The sequence below is a fragment of the Grammomys surdaster genome, unplaced genomic scaffold (genome assembly GCF_004785775.1).
Source record: "Grammomys surdaster isolate TR1022 unplaced genomic scaffold, NIH_TR_1.0 126118, whole genome shotgun sequence".
NCBI classification, from domain to species: domain Eukaryota; kingdom Metazoa; phylum Chordata; class Mammalia; order Rodentia; family Muridae; genus Grammomys; species Grammomys surdaster.
In genome coordinates, this window is record NW_021620926.1 from 3110589 (window position 1) to 3123608 (window position 13020).

At 38.7% G+C, this 13020-nt stretch overlaps 1 pseudogene; it reads left to right on the forward strand.

Moving 5' to 3' along the window:
- Positions 1-1735, forward strand: part of LOC114611627 — a 6264-nt pseudogene extending 4529 nt beyond the window's left edge.
- Positions 1736-13020: the final 11285 nt, after the last annotated feature.

The window sequence follows — 13020 nt, forward strand, 5'->3', positions numbered from 1 at the left end:
TCTCTCTCTCTCTCTCTCTCTCTCTCTCTCTCTCTCTCTCTCTCTCTCTGTACATATATATGTGTGTGCATGTAAGGATGCATGTCTATCTATCTGTCTTTCGCAAACAAAAAATACCAAAAGTAACAAATAAAACCAACAACAATAAAACTCTAATAAGACAAAAGGAATCCAAAATCAAAACAAAAGTCCACAGACAAGCATAGAATTATCCTGTGTTTACCCACTAATCCTGCACAAGGATCCTGTCCTGGAGTATGGTCGATTTAACCAATAACTTGTCATTGAAGCTGATTTCCCTTTGCTTGTGGATGTCAACTGCAATCATCTTCTTGGTTACAGGTAGGAGCCTATGTCCACTTCTCCCCCTTGGTGCTAGGACCTTGTCTGGCTTGGACCTGTGTAAGTCTCTGTGATATCCCACATGCATCAGATCTGTTGATTCTGAAGACACTGTTTCCTGATAGTCATCCATCACCTTTGGCTCTAACCGGTTTCCATCTCCTTCTCTGCATGCATCCCTGAGCCTTACATTTTTATAATACTCCAAAACACCATCCTGTATGGGACTATCTTGTTTCTGCCCTTTGCCATCACCAGAAATTTAACTGTTGCTTTGCTCACTCTCTAATTATTTTGATGAAACTTTTTCCTTAATTATTCTCTTGCTAATAGAGAATGAAACACATAGGTAATTCTGTATATTCTACATAGAATAATTATGAAAATCACAATAAAGATAAGTCTGTATTATCTTCAGTAAGTTTTAAATAAAACCCTAAATAATGCTTCCAGTTCATTATTAGTGGGAAAAAGACACTACTTTCATTCAGCATGATGAAAGACAAGCATATATTCCTCATACTATTCTATGACAAAACACATAAAATTATGTCACAAGGAAAAGGAGGAATGTTCCCAGATATGACAGAACAAACATTAGTGTAAAACATTCATGGGAATTCTGACCTCAGTGGTTCATTTTCTGTTGTCATAACAAGGAAATTGCAATACACATAAATATACTGTACAGAGAACTATCCAAATGCAACTGTAATTACAGAGAAATTATTGAGCTGTACATTTGTAAAGGAGGAAGCACACAAATATGTGAAGGATGAACCTGTTGGATACCATACCTGTCCCTGAAAGTATATAAATCCACCTTTCCACAAAGTGACATTTAAACTCAGGATTTTTCTCAGTGATATTCAGCTGAGTCCATATCCTTCTCCATGTCCTGTAAATGTTGTTCTGGAAATGTCTCTCCCTCCCTTAGGCATTGGCTGCCTTCCTCTGAATCCTGTGGCTCTTCCTGTCCCAACAACATGGTCTACACCACCACCAGTTGTTCTCCCCGAACCTGCCAGCTGGGCACCTCTCTGAACAGGGGCTGTCAGGAGACCTGCATTGAGCCCCACAGATATCAGAAATTCTGTGTGATGTCCAGTCCCTGACAGAAGCCCTGCTACTACCCCAGGAGCTCCACACCCTGCAGTCCCTGCCAGTGGACATATGCTGGGACATATGCTCAAACATATGCTTGTTCTCTAGACTTTTGGCCTGACAGCTACTATTCCAAAAGCAATGGATCTAGAAGCTGTTTCTCAGGAGGCCTCAGACCTGTGAATTATGAAGTCTCTGACTTCCCCACTGTGACTATGGAACCGGCTTCTACTATCCAGTCTACTTGGCTGCTAGAATCTGACAACATTCTTGTTATAAGCCAACATAGATCAGGTCTCTATGGAATCATTCATTAAGCTGGCTATGTTCTCACACCATGCAAGATACCCTCTCTATACCCTGTAGCCATTGTTCCTTTGCTTGCTCCCAAGTACTGTCTTTATATGGTTCTATTAACAGCTTCTTCATTTTCAATTTTGGGCATATCCTCAGAACTTTGTTACCATCAATTTCTCTCACTATGTATATGAATGATATGTATATGTGATATTTTATTTTCCTCCAAGAGTTGTTGAAAATAAAATTTCCTCTAATCAATTTCTGTAGCCTGACACTTCAATATATTTATCACTTAACTACTTTCATGGGTTTCTCAGTTACAGATATGAAAACTTCAATTAAATTTCCATATTGCTATATGGTATTGGATTTGGGAATATATAACTCTATATTTGTTTATGTTTCTTACTGGGAATATTCAATTGATACCTTTGATCATTTCCCTTTTAATCTGCAGGTTGAACTCAATGGAATCAGAATTGCCTGAGACTTGTGGCCTTGTATCTTGGCTGAGACAACAAAGAAATTGTATGTGAAATAAACATGCAAACAACTAAAATAACATAGTACTTACATAGTGAAATCTTTATATAAACAAAAGACTGTATGAGTTTAGTATTTGAATGTAACTTCCAGTCACGATAAAGGTGATCCTTAAACATTTCTGAAGATACCCCTGTTCTGGTTTATTTCAATGGTGGTGTTTTCATTGCTCACAGTTGAGGTATTATCACCACCCTTCATCTCCCAGCACCTGCAAGAAGAGACCCAGATTGTAGGAAGGAAACACTGGACATAGAAGTTCTGATAACCTGTTGATGCTCCATGGCTCATCGTCCATCACCATAACAGGAGTATAGTCAAGAAATGTTGAATGATTCTCTTCATAGGGCTTACTCTGAGTTCCACAGCAGAGGCAAAGACGTGGGTGCAGTTTATTTATCTTAGATCCTATAATAGAGATATCACAGACTACTAAACAGTAGAGAAGATTAATGAGCTTATCAACCTTGAAGTGTAACCAAGAGCAATGGCAGTAGCCTGCATTGTCTTTGGGAGGCTTTAGAACACCTCTTACCAGCAGCGTAAGAAGAGTCATTTTGTACTTGGCATGGGACGATTAGTATGACAACGCAGGGCTTCTGGAATGAGCATGACGCTCTGTGAAATACAATTGTAAATAAGTTTTCATATGGTTGTTTTAATCATCCCTAGAATCACCTCGTCCTTGATTATTGTGGATAGCCCCAGCCTTGTATTTTGATACTAATTCCCCCTTCCTGCGAAGGACTGTAGAGGAGGTATGAGTCATTACACAGGTGATTTCTAGTGAACCTTCTGCTCATCTTAATTTGTAAAATAAAGGCTGGAGCCAGTGATTGGGCAGGAGAAGTGGAGGTGGAGAAATAAAGGCTGGGTAGAGAAGAGGGAGGACGACTGTTGACAAGGAGGTAGAAGAGTCTCATAGCTGGGGTACAGAGTAGTGTAGGTGTATCTGCCCAATCTATGCTTATAGATTTATATTCATAATTATTGAGTTGTGTTTTCTTTGACCGGTCCTGATTGGGTTGGAGATTTAAATATTGCCCACTACACTTGGTCAACCCTTTTTATGCTTCCCCTCATTTGTCTCCCCCTTTAAGTTACCCTCCCTCCATTATTCACCCTCCCTCCTCATTACTCCTCTCCTCATGTCACCTTTGCTTTATTATGAACACTCCAGTGGGATTGTTTATTCCTCTTCCCATCATTGGTCCCTTTCTCATTTCCTGAATGCCACAGGTACCCTAAATCAAACATATGAGTATAAAGATTCAACACTAAGAGTCATATGTGAGGAAGATCACAAGACATTGGTCTATCTCAGTCTGGATTACATCACTCAGTAGACTCTTTTACAGCTCCACTCCAATTTACTGCATTTGTTTCTGAATAAAAGGTCATTGTATTAAGTACCATACCTTTATTATCCATTCAATTGATAGACATTAAGGCTGTTTTCATTTCACATCTATTTTAAATAGAACATATATGAACATAGTTTGGTTAGGCCTACTCCACAGGGGAAAAAATGGCTGGTACTGAAAATTTAGCCAAAATCCCCTAATGGGTCTCCATGATAAACATATTACTATTGTTTTGGTAAGTGAATATTCCTACAGTCCTTTATATTCATATCTCTACCAGTAGATTAGTATAGATATGAAACCTGTTCAGAGATGTTTCTTCATGTAGAATAGAGTAGTTAAAGAAGAAAACTCAAGACCTGTAAAAGTTCAGAGAATAAGCAAATGTGGAAAGTTCAACCACAAAATGGGACACCTAGACTGATAGCACATCCAGATAGATTGCATACCTAGACAGCACACCTAGATAGACAGCACACCTAGATAGACAGCACACCTAGATAGACAGCACACCTAGATAGATAGCACACCTAGACATCACAACTACATAGCAGACCTAGATAGCACACCTACATAGCACACCTACATAGCACACCTAGATGGCACACACACCTAGATAAATAGCACACCTAGATAGCATACCTAGACAGCACCCCTAAGTAGCAAAACCTAGATAGATGGCATACCTAGATAGCACATCTACATAGCATACCTTGTTAGTACACCTAGATAGCATGCATTTTAGCACACCTAGATAGCACACTTAGATAGCAAACACACCTAGATAGCATACCTGGGTATCACACAAAAATAGATAGCACATACACCTCAATAGCATACCTAGATAGCACATATAGATAGCATACCTAGATAGATAGCACACCTGTGTAGCAATAGACTAGGGAAGCGTATGGAGTTACAAGAAGACAAGTAGTCACAAACATAGGGAGGATAAAGATATGGGAGTGGATCCAAGAACAGTTTATGGGAACAATGGAGATGACGGTGATCAGATAAACTGTATATTTTTTCCAGAATTAATAAAAATTATTTATTTTCTAAGAAAGGCATAAGAGGAAAGATCAAGTTCAACAGAAAGTACATTTGGGTCTGGCTTTTTAAAAAGAACTGGGGTTCACACGGTTTTAGGAACATTTGGAAAGACTCAGAATTGTTCATCTCAGAATCTAATCCACGGGGGGTGGGGGGGGACGACTTTTCTTCATCAATTTTCATCTTTTGTTGGTTAAAGATGTGTAAGTTACTGGATTCTCATAACTTCATCTTCAGTTACCTCATATGCTGAGATGTATGGTCAAGTAAACATTGTGTATACTGCAGATAAGATGCTATTTATGGAGTGTACATTAACATATCATTATATTGTGTTCCATAGACTGGCCTATGGTCATCTGTGACCATCTGATACAAGGAATAAGGAAAGAGAAGACAGATATATATTTTTTTCCATTTAATGTTTAGATGTGAGAGAAAGAGAATGTAGGGTCAGGATTTCACTAACTCTTATGTGTGATTACCTGGAGCTGGGCTGATGGGAGAAGCTTGAAGTGATGCTCAGGGCTTGATTATCCCTCACCTTTACGTACTAGGATCTGGGCAGTCAGGAAAAGTGTTGTCTGTTGGATGTGGAGATGCATTATCTCTCTGTGCTTAGAGCTAGGAGGATAGGGAGAGTATGGATTGGGATCTAGGAATCAGGGAGCACTTTCCCTGTCAACTCTAGGACCTGAGCCTTTACCTGTTGGTGCCTAGAGCTGACCAAGCAGGGGAAAGTTAGGTTGTAGGGTTGAAGTCTGAGGATACCTTGCCTTTTGATGCCTAGGCAAGACTAGGGAAGCATATGGATTTCTAATGAACTTCAGTTCCCTGTTCTTTCCTTAACCATTATAAACATATGACAGGAGAATATTTGGTGATATCATAGCATGAAATTTTTAGTATATCTGAGTGCTAAGACATGACATAATTTAGATATTAATAATGAATATTATTATTGTTGTTGTCAGAGCACTTAAATTTGGTGATAGGTATGTTCATAATAAAGTGTTCTTTCCATGAAGATTTTAATGAAATGTACAAGAATACCAAACTGGCCAAATGTCTTTGACATCTCATCAACACAAATCAGACTGGTTTGAGTTATTCAGACAGAAGGAAAATGACCAATGATGAATTGTAGAAATGCCTTGGAACAGAGCAATATCATAATAGGACAGAAAATCAATAGAGGGTTATTGGGAAAAAAGATTCAGAATTTGGCATAGAATGTACAGCTCATTGAAACACAGAACATGTATATGCTTTGTTTTAGAAAACTATTCTAATTTTAACTTAAAAACATATAAAAAGAGATAAATATAATCATGCAACATGAAGGGCTGAAAGCAGTGACTGCCAAGCTAAGAAAAATTTCTGTGAACATGACTTAGAATAGATACATTTTTTTATAGTGTTTTAAAATTGATCTTTGCTGAAATAGAGCAATTTGGCTGGAAATAAAATTGTCATGAATACCTTTCACATTAATATAATCAATATATTAAATATAATATAATAATATATCAGAAAAACAATAATCAAACGTATATTAAGACAAAGCACATTTATTTTCCTCTCCACCTTCAATTTTATTGAAAAGGACACATGATTTTGGTCATACTGATGAGGAAATCTGATTGATGAGACAATAATAATTTAAATAAAAAAGATATGTCAAAGCATGGAAATTTACTACAAATTTTTTGGTAATATGTCATTCACTGTTTTCCTGTCATTCAGTCATTCCACATAATAATAAATGATAGATAAGAAAAATGGTTTTGAAATAAATTATCTGAAGTCACATATAGACCTTTTTAAAAATGTATAATTATATTTTTATTTTTATTATGGATTCTTTGCATATGAATAATGGGATAAATGCAACACATTAAATCTATTTGATCTATGAAGTGATTCTATAATAGAAAGACCAAAAAATCCTGACTACACTTCAATGTTGCTAGTTTTAGAAATATTTTGAGAAATGCAAATTGAAATTACTCTGAGATTCCCCATTATACCCTTCAGTATGGCTAAAATAAAAAGACAAAAGACAGTCTATGCTAGCCAGAATGTGGAACAGAAGGAACACTCCTCCATTTCTGGTGGGAGAGTAAACCTGACAACCACTTTGGAAATCAGTTTGGTGGTTTCTTGGAAAATAAGGAATAGTTCTACCTCAACACCCAGCTATACCGCCACTGGACATATATCCAGAAGACGACCCGCTATACCACAAGGACACTTAGTCAACTATGTTCATAGTAGTTTTACTTGTGATAGTCAGAAACTGAAAACGACCTAAATGCACCTAAACCAAAAAATGAATAAATAAAATGTGTTACATCTACACATGGAATACTACATAGCTATTTTAAAAACAGGAACTTAATAGAATGAATTGAGTAGTGTTCCTTCTATTTCTATTTTGTGGAATAGTTACGCTCATACCTAAACCACACAAAGACACAACAAGGAAAGAAAACTTTAGACCAATCTCCCTTACAAATATCGATGATGCAAAAGTACTCAAAAATTTTTCACAAACCAAATCCAAGAACACATCATGATAAGGTAGGCTTTATCCCAGGAATTCAGACATGGTTCAGTATACAGAAATCCATCAACATAATTCACTATATAAACAAACTTAAGTTAAAAAAAATGATCATCTCACTAGATGCTGAGAAATCATTTGACAAAATTCAATATCCACTCATGGTTAAAGTCTTGGAAAAATCAGGAATCCAAGGCCCATACTTAAACATAGTAAAAGTAACATACAGAAAGCCAGTAGCCAACATCAAACTAAATGGAGAGAAACTTGAAGCAATCCCACTAAAATCAAGGACTAGACAAGGCTGCCCACTCTTCCTCTACCTATTCAATATAGTCCTGGAAGTCCTAGCCAGGGCAATTAGACAACAAAAAGAAGTGAAAGGGATACAAATAGGAAAGGAAGAAGTGAAAATATCACTATTTGCGTATTATATGATAGTATACTTAAGTGAGCCCCAAACTTCCACCAGAGAACTCCTAACCCTGATAAACAATTTCAGAAAGAGGCTGGATATAAAATCAACTCAATCAGTAGCCTTCCTCTACTCAAAGGATAAACATGCTGAGAAAGAAATTAGGGAAATGACACCCTTCACAATAGTCCCAAATACTATAAAATACCTCTGTGTGAATCTAACCAAGCAAGTGACAGATATGTATGACAAGAACTTCAAGTTTCTGAAGAAAGAAATTGAAGAAGATCTCAGAACATGGAAAGACCTCCCATGCTCATGGATTGGCAGGATTAATATAGTAAAAATGGCCATCTTGCCAAAAGCAATCTACAGATTTAATGCAATCCCCATCAAAATTCCTACTCAATTCTTCATAGAGATAAAAAGAGCAATTTGCAAATTCATTTGGAGTAGCAAAAAACCCAGGATAGCGAAAACTATTCTCAACAATAAAAAATCTTCTGGGGCAATCACCATCCCTGACCTCAAGCTGTACCACAGAGCAATAGTGATAAAAAAACTGCAGAGATAGGCAAGAAGATCAATGGAATAGAATTGATGACTCAAAAATGAACCCATACAACTATGGTCACTTGATCTTTGACAAAGGAGCTAAACTATCCAGTAGAAAAAAGGATAGCATTTTCAACAAATGGTGTTGGTTCAACAGGAGGTTAGCATATAGAAGAATGCAAATTGATCCATTCTTATCTCCTTGTACAAAGTTTAAGTCCAAGTGGATAAAGGACCTTCACATAAAACCAGATACACTGAAACTAATAGAAAAGTTGGGGAAGACCCTCAAATACCAAGGCACAGGGGAAAAGTTCCTGAACATAATGCCAACGGCTTATCCTCTAAGATCAAGAATTGACAAATGGGACCTCATAACATTGCAAAGCTTCTGTAAGGCAAAGGACACTGTCAATAGGACAAAACAGCAACCAACAGATTGCGAAAAGATCTTTACCAAACCTACATCTGACAGACGGTTAATTTCCAATATATACAAAGAACTCAAGAAATTAGACTCCAGACAACCAAATAACCCTATTAAAAGATGGGGTACAGAGCTAAACAAAGGATTCTCAACTGAGGAAATTCGAATGGTTGAGAAGCATCTCAAGAAATGTTCAACATCCTTAGTCATCAGGGAAATGCAAATCAAAACAATCCTGAGATTCCATCTCACACCAGTCAGAATGGCTAAGATCAAAACTCAGGTGATAGTAGACGTTGGCTAGGATGTGGAGAAAGAGGAACACTCCTCCATTGTTGGTGGGATTGCAAGCTGATAAGTTACTCTGGAAATCAGTCTGGTGGTTCCTTAGAAAATTGGACATAGAATTATCTGAGGATCCAGCTATACCACTCCTGGGCATATACCTAGAAGATGCTTCAACATATAGCAAGGGCATATGCTCCACTATGTTCATAGCAGCCTTATTTATAATAGCCAGAAGCTAAAAAGAACCCAGATGTCCTTCAATGAAGGAATGAATACAGAAAATGAGATACATTTACACAATGGAGTATTATTCAGCTATTAAAAACAATGAATTCATGAAATTCTTAGGCAAATGGATGGAACTAGAGAGTATCATCCTGAGTGAGGTAACCCAATCACAAAAGAACACACATGCATGGTATGCACGCGCTGATAAGTGGATATTAGCCCAAAAGCTCGAAATACCCAAGATACAACTCACAGATCACATGAAGCTCATGAACAAGACCAAAGTATGGGTGCTTCAGTCCTTCTTAGAAGGAGTAACAAAATACTCATGAGAGCAAATGTGGAGACAAAGTGTGGGACAGAAACTGAAGGAGGGGCCATCCAGAGACTGCTCCACCTGGGTATCCATCCCATATACAGTCACCAAAGGCAGATGCTGATGTGGATGCCAGGAAGTGCATGCTGACAGGACCCTGATATTGCTGTCTCCTTAGCAGTCTGACAGAGCCTAACATACACAGAGGAGGATGCTCACAGCTAACCATTGAACTGATCATGGGGTTCCCAATTGAGGAGTTAGAGAGAAGACTGAAGGAACTGAAAGGGTTTGTGATCCCAGAGGCAGAGCAACAATACCAACCAACCAGAGCTCCCAGGATCAAAACCACCAGCCTGGGAGCACATAGGGAGGAACCCATGGCTCCAGCTGTATATGTAGGGGAGGGTGGCCTTGTTGGGCATAGGTAGGGGAGGAGGTCCTTGGTCCTCTGAAGATGGATGCCCCAGTGTGGGGGAATTTGAGGGTGGGGAGGTGGGAGTAGGTGGACGGGAAAGGGCACTTATTCATAGAAGCAGGAGGAGGGGGGATGGGATAGGGGGTTTTGGGGTGGGAGGAAATGGGGAAAGGGGATAGCATCTTAAATGTAAATAAAATATCCAATAAAGAAGAAAAAGAAAAAAAGAGAAAAAAAAACTAAGAATATCATGAAATTTGACGGATAATGAATGGAAGTAGAAAAGATAATCCTGAGTAAGGAGACCCAGAAAGACAAATATTTCTCTAATCAGCATCTTTGTTGGCAATTCTCACTTATAAGGGGATATTATTTATTATTATTCCCTGTAATGTGGATATTAGTCATAAAGTATATACAACAATGCTATAGTCTACAGACTGAAAGAAGCTAAGTAACAAAGAGGGTCCAAGTGGGAAACCCATGAATCTCACTAAGAAGGGGAAATAGAATAGACATCTCGGGTGGATTGAGGGGAGGGGACTGGGTGAAAGAAGGGTAAGGAGGGTAGGGAACAGGACAGGACAAATGGAAGAGAAGAGAGGGAGAGAGTCCTGAGACATAGAACTGGTATCAGTGGGGTTGGGCATCTCTGGGAGAAGCTAGAAGCCTAGGACAGTGGAAACTTCCAGGAACCACGAGGGTGACCCTAGCTAAGACTTCAGGCAATGGGGGTGATGGAACTGGTAACAGTCACCTCCTGGAACCAGAAAAACCTTCCAAGGAGGGATCGGGACACCATCCCAGCCATAAAACCTTCAACTTACAATCTGTCCTGCCTACAAGGTGTGCAGGAGTAAAGTTGAAGCAGAAATTGAGGGATTGGCCAATTAATGACCAGTCTAGCTTGAGACTCATGCTAAGAGAGAGAGGACACCCCTGACACTATTAATGATATTTTGCTATACTTGCAGACAGGAGTACGGCATAACTATCATCTGAGAGGCTTTATATAGCAATTGATGGAAACAGATGCGGGGAACCACAGACAAACATATGGCTGAGCTTGGGAAATCCTGTAAAAGATGTAGAGGAAGGATTGTGGGAGCCCAAGGGGTCAAGGACACCACAAGAAAACCTACAGAATCTACCAACCTGCCCCCACAGAGACTAAACCATCCAACAGGGAGCATGCACGGGACTGACTTCGGCCCTCTGCACACATGTAAGAGTTGTATAGCTTGATTTTCATGTGGGAGTCCTAGTAGCAGGATCAAGAGCTGTCTCTGACTCTGTTGCCTGACTGTGGATCCCTTTCCTCTAACTGATCTGCCTTTGTAGAGCCTCAATAGGAGAGAATGCTATGTGTCTAGTCCTACGTCAACTTGATATGCCAAGGAGACTTGATATTCATAGACTTTTTCTGAGGAGAAAGAGAGGAGGGGGAGATGGAAGGGAATTAAGGTGAGAGGGAGGGACTGAGAGGAGGGAGAGGAGGGGAGCTTTAATCAAGATGTAAAGTTAATTGATGATGATGATGTTCAGAAAAGACTAAACAGCTGACATTGCTTTAGAATTTGGGGCTCTACTGGGCACTGATTTACAAACCTTGGCAAGTTTCAAAGCTTTTTTTTGAGTCTCCCCTCTTGCCTGTCTGAAATTTGTCAATAATATTAGCCTCAATGTGTCTCATGTCTAAAGGTTACATGAAGATTCTTAGTCTCACATTAGCTCAGTGTTCAAGCATGCTGTTCTAGATGGTCCCAGGCATGACTGCAGCACACACCATTTATGGCAGATTCAATGTCTTTCTCTAAACAGCATCTTCCCTGTAATGTGAGCATTATATTCTTGGCTATCTCAAAAATCACACTAGGCTGATTGAAGAAATCCACTGTCATTCTTGCCAGGCACTATTATGAGAAGCCAGAAAATTGTATGACTTTATCAATGAAAGACAGACTCCCGATGAAGAAGTGATTTTACCTGGGAATCAGATACTGGAGTGGACGTGTCTTTAAGTCTTTCTAAATGCCCCCAGAAAGTTCCTAACATTTTGTATTTTATTTGTTTTCTTGTAAAATATTACCTTTTCTACTAGACTTTTTCTCTTTTATTTATTTTTTCTTTTTCTTAACATCCCATAGAACCTGTGATGCATCTGTCTAGGACCTTATACCAAATGAACTGCATCCAAGACTTTGATGTCAATTCTTGTAAAGCCTGACAAAGACAAATCAATAAAAACTTTGCAATATTTCTGTGGTACCTCACTCTTAGACTGATTGAAGTTGTACCAGGGTGTAGCCTCAGGGGGTTGCCAGCATAGTCGGAATCCAGATCACTGTGATTATCTATACCCAAGTATAGAGATAAGATGCAGAGGTACTCCTCAACAGTTGGGCATAGAGACGTGTGTGTGTGTTTGTGTGTGTGTGTGTGTGTGCACGTGCGCGTGTATGTGTGTATTTGTGTGTCCGAAAAGTTATTTAGTTATTTAAGGATCAGTTTTACCTTGGCTGAAGATTTTAAACACTTGATTTAGGCAATTCAATTTCTCTATATAAACCTCACCTTACATTTTTTATAATAGGTTTGTTTTTTATCTTAATTGCATTATTTCATATGTGAGCAGAATGCCCTAAATCTCACACAGTTTGCACCTTCAAAGCCTACTGTGCAGACACAAATGATAGTCGTCACAGAATTAACAACTCCAAACAGAAATCCCCCAAATATATGCCACATTACTTTTCCTTTAAATCTAATCACACTACCTCTGTTAGAAATCCACAAAAGTGCACATAATTAATAACAACAACAGTAACAAAGTGAGCACTACACTGAGGTGTCAGGTTGCACAAGTTTATTATGATAAACTTTTGATTGTCATCTGCTGTTGGATAACAACCAAAGAGCACATACATATGTCAGCATAACTGTCAGAAACGCACAATTTGTGATTTTACCCCCATCCCAGGTCCCACCAGAAGTAGAGAAGTTCTTATTCGAAGAACAAGTGGATAGTTGTAAGTGAAAAGCAAGAAAGCATGAATATAGGATATAGAGACACTGACTTCAATAATCTATATTATAGTCAG